General features: G+C 35.6%; 1 pseudogene; it reads right to left on the bottom strand.

Moving 5' to 3' along the window:
* Positions 1-4,712: 4,712 nt before the first annotated feature.
* Positions 4,713-8,031, bottom strand: LOC118036226 (beta-glucosidase 12-like; annotated as a pseudogene).
* Between the last annotated feature and the right edge of the window lie 539 nt (positions 8,032-8,570).

The following is an 8,570-nucleotide window of genomic DNA, read 5'->3' as shown; positions in this document are numbered from 1 at the left end:
CCAATTCCAATTCAACATCTTTTAACTGGCTCTTTGAGTTCTTTCATATCTATTAACCGCTTGCTTGACACAGCTTGATTTTTCACGGCCAATTCCTCCCAATACTGGGCCTTCTCCACTTGAAGCGTCTTCTCCTCATTGATGACTTTTATGGATTCTAAGTTGTTTATTGCTTTCATCCGATCTCGGGCCCAACGAGTCCCTTTCTTCCTCAGCCAATTTCCTCATAGCTTTTTTCTTTGGCCAAAACTGATGCTCTAATGATAGTCTCAAATCCTCCTTTGTTTTAAGCTCGGCTTGCAATCGTTTTACTTGCTCTCTTAGTTCTTCTTCGCAACTCACCCTCTTTCTTCGGGTGCCCACGGATTCTGAAATTTCTACCATGTCGGAGACTCTTCTGTCACGCCATTCGGGATACTTTTCACTAACTGTGGGATTTCTTGATCCATTCTCCTTCTTTATCAACAACAAAAAAGTTCCAATCCTGCTTAATGCTTTCTAAGATTTCCATGGCGGCCCCTTTATAGACCCCGGTAAATTGAGCTATGTCCATTGTCCTTGGAACACTTTGTATGCCCCCAAGCTGCCTTGCAACTAAAGCAGGTGCATAACTGATGTATCCCGTTACTCCAATTAATGGTACCCAAGGTTTTTCTCCACAAACTCATCAAGCTTGTCATATTCCTCATCCAAGGAGCTTTCCAATTAAAAATGCTTAATGGAAGCCTTTTGCAATTTTACCCTCCAATCATCTTCCGAAAAGCTCTCCCATTCTTTTGATACGAACAACTCGATGGCTTTTTGATCAAACCACCAGAAATTATTGAATATTGGTGTTTTCCGTTTCTATATGACTTAACAACCAGATGAATAGTAAAGAGACACAACACCTCATGGAACCTTTACCCGTTTTCTTGCAATGACTAAGAGATAGGAAGGTTTCCGCCAAAATCGCGGCACACGGGTTGATCTTTGTCTTTTCATATTCCACAAACAAATTGGCAGCTTCCAAACTGATAATTCCCGTAGTAGAGGGACATAGAACCAAACCAAATTATTTCCCCAAAGCCAATATTCTATGTTTCTCTAATTTAGCATCCGGGTTAGCTTTTTTAGCAACCAGCAACTCCTCTAGCCGTTTCCATCTAAGACCCCCAGAGTTATCTTTTTCTCTATACGGTATCAGTTGAGGGATCCCTAGCAATTTGGCAAGCTCATCCATGGTGTCGTCAATTCTCTGGCGGAAGTACACTTCGTAGGCACTTTCGGGGAATTCAGTCAACACACTATACTCTTCGATGGTAGGTGTCATGTCAACATTTTGGAAAGTGAAGCGTCGGTAATCAGGATCCCAAAAATGTATCATGGCTTTTATAGCTGATGGTAAAACTGGCACTTTCAAAAGGTGCAAAATCCTCCCATACTTCATAGCAAATTCTGCTTCATCTATCTGATACTTCGTGAGTGAAAACAATCTGCTAGTGTCATTTATTATGCACCTAACATCTTTGAGTAGCGGTGTCCCACTGGCATTTGGTCTAGGGCAGTCTCCCTCGGTCATTTGCAAAGATTCAGATTCGAGTCCATACTCAACAGTGGTTACCTCACGAATAACGGTCATTATGTCACCCGAAAATCCTGTAATGAAAAATGCTTAAATGTTATGCTCATCTCAATGAAATTATATAGGGACCAACCTAAAGAATAGGTTCTAGTCATTAAATACATCTGGGTAGTTTTGCTATCTAATCTCAAAGGTCTTTCGCATGCTCAGTGATCGTCCTCGAAAGGTTGATATGAGTTTTACAAGCAGCGTGAAGATAGAGGCCCTGAGTAAAATCAGTTTGGCATATCAACCACTGTCGAGCAAACAAATCATGCGAGAGTTGGATAGTTTCACGAGCCTTACCCAGGCTAAAGCCATTGGGGTGCCGTTACTTCTCCACTTTATCTTAAAGTTGGTACCACACGTATATAAAAAAAATGAGCTTGAATGATATCCATATATATGCATGATAAATATGAATAATTACGCGTGCTAAAACAGTAAAAATAATAAATAAAAAAAAAAAAACATAAAATAAAATAAAATAAACAAAATAAAAATAAAAACAAAAAATAAAATAAAATACACAAAAATACATAATAAACAATAAATAAATAAATAAATAGATAACTTGATAAGCACCAACAAAAAAAAAAATAAAAAAAAATTAGCAATAAAAGAAACAAAAAAACAAAGCTTAGTCCTAAGTCCCCAGTGGAGTCGCCATTCTGTCGCACCCGACATCACGACGATCCTAAAAATAAGTTTAAATCTTTGGAAAGAATAGATTTCCGGCATCATGTTCTTTAATGTGGATAAGGAGTCGCCACCTAGTATTATGGTCACTAGGAACCCTAACTGGTCAATAGAGATTCTATGGTTCGGGACTGGTTACGTAAAAGGGAAGATATTATCACCCCTTAAACGTCCTGCCTGAGGCAGGCTGCATTGTTAGTTTCGTCCTAAATTGCGAAATGCTTATTTTTTATGTTATGAAAAAAAATTTCATACAATATTCCTGACTCTGGCGCCAGTGAATATTAACTACGAATATTTTCCAACTCTGGCGTTGATAAATATGACGTAGCTAAAAAAATAAATTTAAATCAAATGTTTTTTTATTATATTCCTGACTCTGCGTCAGTGAATAAACAAGTAGAAATCAATTTAAAATAAAATAAAATAAATTTACATTAGTATTTTTATTATTCCCGACTCTGGCGTCGGTGAATATACTTAAATAAATTTATTCTATTTTATCTTATATGAATAAACAAAATAAAATCAATTCGTTGCTTTATCAAATTATTTTTACACATGTGAAACAAAAATAAAATAAAATAAATTTACCCTAGTATTTTTATTTATTTCCCGACTCTGGCGTCGGTGAACATACTTAAATAAATTTATCCTATTTTATCTTATGTGAATAAACAAAATAAAATCGATTCATTGCTTTATCAAATTATTTTTACGCATGTGAAACAAAAATAAAATAAAATAAATTTACCTTAGTATTTTTATTCCCGACTCTGGCGTCGGTGAATATACTTAAATAAATTTATTCTATTTACTTTAATGTGTTTTTTTTTTGTCAATGAATAAATAAATAAATAAATAAAAAAATAAACAATAAATTCATTTATGTATATATTTTTTACCTACACAATTTTTATATATATTTTTTACATGTTTATCTTTTTTTTATTTTTTAGTTTTGGGCTGGGCCGGGCTAAACCCAGCCCAGCCAGCCTGGCCCGGGTCACTAGCCCAAAGCCAGTGACTCGGCTAAAAACAGGATGCACGCGTGAAATAAATCACGCGTGCATTCAACAGTGCGAAGGTAATTAAATTACCTTCGCACTGTTCAAACTTCAAACAACTAATTAGACACTGAAGAACAGAGAAAAAATGGAAAAGGCGCACCTGTTTCTGGCGATCGGAGAAGGCTGCAGCGCTGGTGGAGTTCGACTGCTTGCGATTTCAAACGATGCTGATGAGGGTTGCAACGCTGGTGTGGGTTCTGCTGGTGTGGGTTCTACTGCTTTCAGTCCAATGCCAATGGTTCGGTGATCGACTGGGATCCTGTTTCAGAAGGCGGTGAAGAAGGCTGCGGCGCTGGTGGAGTTCGACTGAATTCTGTTGATAATCGATGGTTAGGGGATTAATTGCTTTCTTGTAGGAATGAAAACAAGATTGATCCGTGACTCCCCTCCTCCTTTCTCTCTTTGTCTGCGTTGGTATTTTTGTTTGGTTTATGCCCTTTTTGTTCCTCTGTTTTGGGTTGATGTTTCTGTTCCTCTCTATATATTTTTTTGTTCTGTTTTTGATTGCTCTGTTTGCCTTTTTGGGAATTCTGGGTTTCTCTTTCGTGTTTTTTCTGGTTTTTTTGCTCTCGTTTTCTTTTCCCCGAGGTCTTCTTCGCTTCGCTTTTATAGAGGCAGCGGCAGCCTCGGTGGTGGTAACGGCTGGCCTCCCCTAAATGCTCCGTAACCGACGCCTTTAATGGAGAAAACGTCCGCGCAGAGATGATGAATAGTTGTTGCAAAACGACACCGTTTTGCTTGGCTGCGAATTTGGTCCTTGTGATACTTCTAATTTTGCAATCAAAACCCCTGGTTAAAATATAATTGGACCCTTACATTTCTGCGCCATTTTCAAGTTAGTCCTTGGATTTTAATTTTTCCAATTTGGACCCCAATTAAACCCCAAACTTTAATATGTCTTCGATTAAGTCTCTGATTGGATTAATTAAATTAATTTCAAATTCAATTAAGTCCAAAAACTTATCAATTCTCCAATTAACCCTTAATTGGATTAATTAAATTAATTTCAAGCTCAATTAAGTCTCAAAACTTATCAATCCTCCAATTAAACCCTTATTTGGAGTAATTAAATTAATTCCAAGCTCAATTAAGTCTCAAAACTTATCAATTTTCCAATTAAACCCTTATTTGGATTAATTAAATCCATTTTCGAACTTAATTAAGTCTCACAACTTATCAATCATGTTACCTTTAACCCAAATTTTAATTCATTCTTTATTTATTTCATTTTACTTGTTTTTTCATCATTATTATTTTTTATCATCATTTTTTTATCATTTTCAGTAAATAAAATAATAATAATAATTAGAATAAAGTTGGTCAAAAATTGGGTTATAACAGTGCAGAAGATTTGTATTATTATTAAACGAATCATAATCAATAATCGAATGAAAAAATGATACAACAGTAAAATAATCAAATTAAATTCTAAAACCATAATTAAACAAAACAAAGGAAAACTAGAACCATGAATTTTTATTCTTAACCACAGCCTTGAATGAATGAAGTGGTGACCAAATTCTGCTGAATTAATTAATGCTGAGAGCTCTATCTCTCAGCCGTTAAAGCCCAATTTGCAGATGCTAACAACTTTGACTTCAGATCCTGCCGAAGGAATTCAGGCGTTTCTTGGCCTTTTAGCATCCCGAACCAAACTATCTTCAATTTTCGACGTTTCATTAGAAGTAATCAGAGGATACGTATGTGGAATAGGGCTGTGGGAGTCTCTTCTAAGAAACTGCTTGAACCACTTGACTGATTTTTTAGGATATCGTTTCAAATCATTTTTGAAATCAACATAGTAGAGGCCGAACCTCACAGCATAACCACTTCCCCATTCGAAATTGTCCATTAAAGACCAAGCAAAAAATCCCTTAACATCAACACCATGCTCACTGCAATAAATAGATATTGAATCCCAGTTAGACGGATTAGGTAACCTAATAATATAATTGTTGCTATGGATTAAAAAACTTATTATCAATGATCATTAGTTAATAAATGAAAAAAATTAACTCACTTGATGGATCTCAAAACATTCTTGAGGTGGTCTTTGTAAGATTTTTCTCTTATGGGATCATTAAGAGCTTCCTTTAGTGATGAAGCATTGCTATTTACGTCATCAACCCCTGAAAAAAAAATCAGTAAAAATAAAGCATTTAAGAACACACTTAGTGTTAGAGAAGTACTAAGAAAGCTTCAACGTAGCACAATGTATGATCGTTCATTTCAACCATACCATTCTCAGTAATGTAAATTGTTGGGTTCCCCGTATTGGTCTTTGGTGTAATTCAAAAGCCTGCTGATGCCTTCGGGATAAATATAAAGCCATTTTACACCAGCCTGTGGACCTATTGGGATTCCATCTCTCTCTCCTGCAAAATTAAGAAAAAAACAGAGAAAATGAATGAATTAATACTTGATAAAACATCATCTAATTGATGTTATGTAATTGGAAAAAAAAATAAGATGAATAAGAAAGAAAAGATATCAATCATTAGTTACCTGTCCAACTAGCACGAGCATCGGACATGAATCCAACACTCTGGTAATTTGCATCAATATTTTGAGCATAATATGTTGTGTAGTAATTAATTCCAATAAATCATACGATCCCTTCAGCATCTTAGATTCCTCGGCAGTGAACTCGGGCAATCTTCCACCAACAAAATCATGCATGTTACGTGGATAGTCACCATTAGTTAAAGGATCCATGAACCTGCCAACATGAAGAAAAACACTGATTACCTTCTGTTTATACATATATACCAGGTCTTCTCTAGCAGAATTAAGAGTTCAGAAAGTACTTTTGAATTTGATATATATAAAAAAATACTAACCAGCCAAGCATGAAGTCGAGGCTTCTTTTGGTTGCATTTTGATCAGCTTTCACTGTTTGAGTAAGGTTCAAACCAGTGAGAAACAAGTGTTATCCCAATCTGTCCACCTTGACATGACTGATATTTTTCCTTGTATAGTTTCACTGCCGCAGCATGAGCAAGCAACAAATGATGGCTAACCGTATACACTTCAGTGGCACCAGTGTTTAAGGATCGGTGTGGATCATTTACAACGACAGAAATCCTACCGGGTGCCATCGTGCCCATGTCATAACCTTGAACACTGAACATCCATGGCTCGTTCAAAGTAATCCACTTCTTCACTCGGTCTCCAAACTTTTGGAAACAAAGGTCGACAAAGTCTCGGAAATCATTTCTGGAAATCAATGTTTTATGTGAGAAAATTTATAGGAATGCTTTAAATTTTAGAGAAGCATAGGTCCACAAAGTCTCCAGAATGACAGATTAGATTATAATATTTCGAAGCTACAACAAGTTTGGATATTTGAAGCATCATTAACGAAAGGTTGCTACTTACACAATGTTAGGACTTAAGAAACCACCATATTTATCTTCTAAAGCTTGTGGGGTATCCCAGTGAAAGAGAGTGACGTAAGGCTGCAAACCTATATATTACAAAACATCATATATATAATCAGATGGAGCGCACAAGATAAACCTTTTGTTGGATACGAATTTTCGCATCGATTTTTGGCAAAATGTGATGATTAATTGAAGGGAAGGGAAAGGTCATAACCATTCTTAAGGAGGTCATCAATGAGATCGTTATAAAATTTGATGCCTTCTTCGTTTACTCCAGCACTTAACCTGCCATCTGCATTTTCCAAAAAAAATCCAATGGAAAGCTATATATCAAATGGAAATTCAGTAAGTGAAAACAGATGTCAAAGTCAAATCCTGCTATTGTGATTACTATTATCACTATGTTAAGAACAAATTTCAAAAAATATAAAAACTTACGTGGTAATACTCTAGACCAAGAAATGGAGAATCTGAAAGCATCCATTCCCATTTCTTTCATTCTTTGCACATCTTCCTGTTACATTTATCAATTTTTTTTAAGAACAATTACACTTGCATACATCATATAGTTAACCACAACGAAAATATGATGAAGAACTCCCATACCTTATAGCGATGATAGAAATCAACAGCTACATTTCCGTTGCTATGATCATTTATTCTCTCTGCAAACGTTGAAAGTAATATTATTTAATTTTAAAGTTAATAATGGTGGTTTTCTTAGGACATTAACATAATTCTATTCAACTTTTAGCGAGGGAAGTACAAATTTTAATGAGAGAGATTGGTACCTGTATGTTCCTCAGTGAAAGTGTCCCATATAGCCGGTCCTCTACCATGTTTGTTTGTTTCACCTTCGTACTGCATATCATAATAAAATAATAACGAAAAATTAATTAACATAACTAGTATTATTTTAAACAATGGTCTGCTGTCCCCTCCTAATTGCTGCACTAGAAGCAGCAAAATTTAGAGTCTGGATGTACCTGGTAAGCTGATGAGGATGTTCCGAAAACAAAATCATCTGGGAAAGAATAACGGCTGAAGTCATCAATGCTTCCCATTGCAGTCTAAGTATTGAAGCTGGCACTTGGATAAATAAGGCTTTGGCACTTGGATAAATAAGGCTTGGGTTTAGTGTGTGAAACAGAGGTTTGTTTGGGTACAAAAGAATGTAACGCAAGTTTGTAAATGAGGCAGAGATTCTGTGCTTTTCCTTTTCCTCGATAGGAGAGATGGTGAGTTACAGAGATTTGATGTAGAGATTTGATGCAAGATGGCATGGATGGAACGGCCATTTTATAGGGCAATTCCAGCGTGTACAAGCAGCATTTTCTTGACTTTTTTTTCTTTCTTTTTTTAGTTTAAATTAAGGAATATTGATTTCTTTGACTTTGACAAAGTTATCTCATAATGCTTATCTTTTTCTCCATTTTTTTATTGTCTTGGTGAGAACGCATTACTTCATAATTTCTAAGAAGTTTCAAATAATCAAAATAAGTTTTTGGGTTAGAGGAAAAAATGAATCGTATGGAAGAATTTCAAAATTAGACATTTGAAGGTATTTTAGGACACATCCGTGTGTCATGCACGACCATTTTAATAAAAAATCAAACAATTTCGTTACATGCGTGCGTTCCTCGTTTGCCAATTACCACTAGCTATGGATAAAACGTGCATATATACAAAATCAAGCTGCCTAGCTCTGCCGGGTCCCATAACAATAGCCTCTTTGTTTTCACCCATCCACATGGTGGTGGCTTCCTAAAATCTTTCCTTTTCCACGAAGACAATACAACAGTCCCCAATTAAAAA

This window comes from Populus alba, chromosome 4 (assembly GCF_005239225.2).
Source record: "Populus alba chromosome 4, ASM523922v2, whole genome shotgun sequence".
Lineage (NCBI taxonomy): Eukaryota > Viridiplantae > Streptophyta > Magnoliopsida > Malpighiales > Salicaceae > Populus > Populus alba.
The sequence above is the reverse complement of the archived record's forward strand: the minus strand, read 5'-3'. Positions and strand labels throughout refer to the sequence as shown.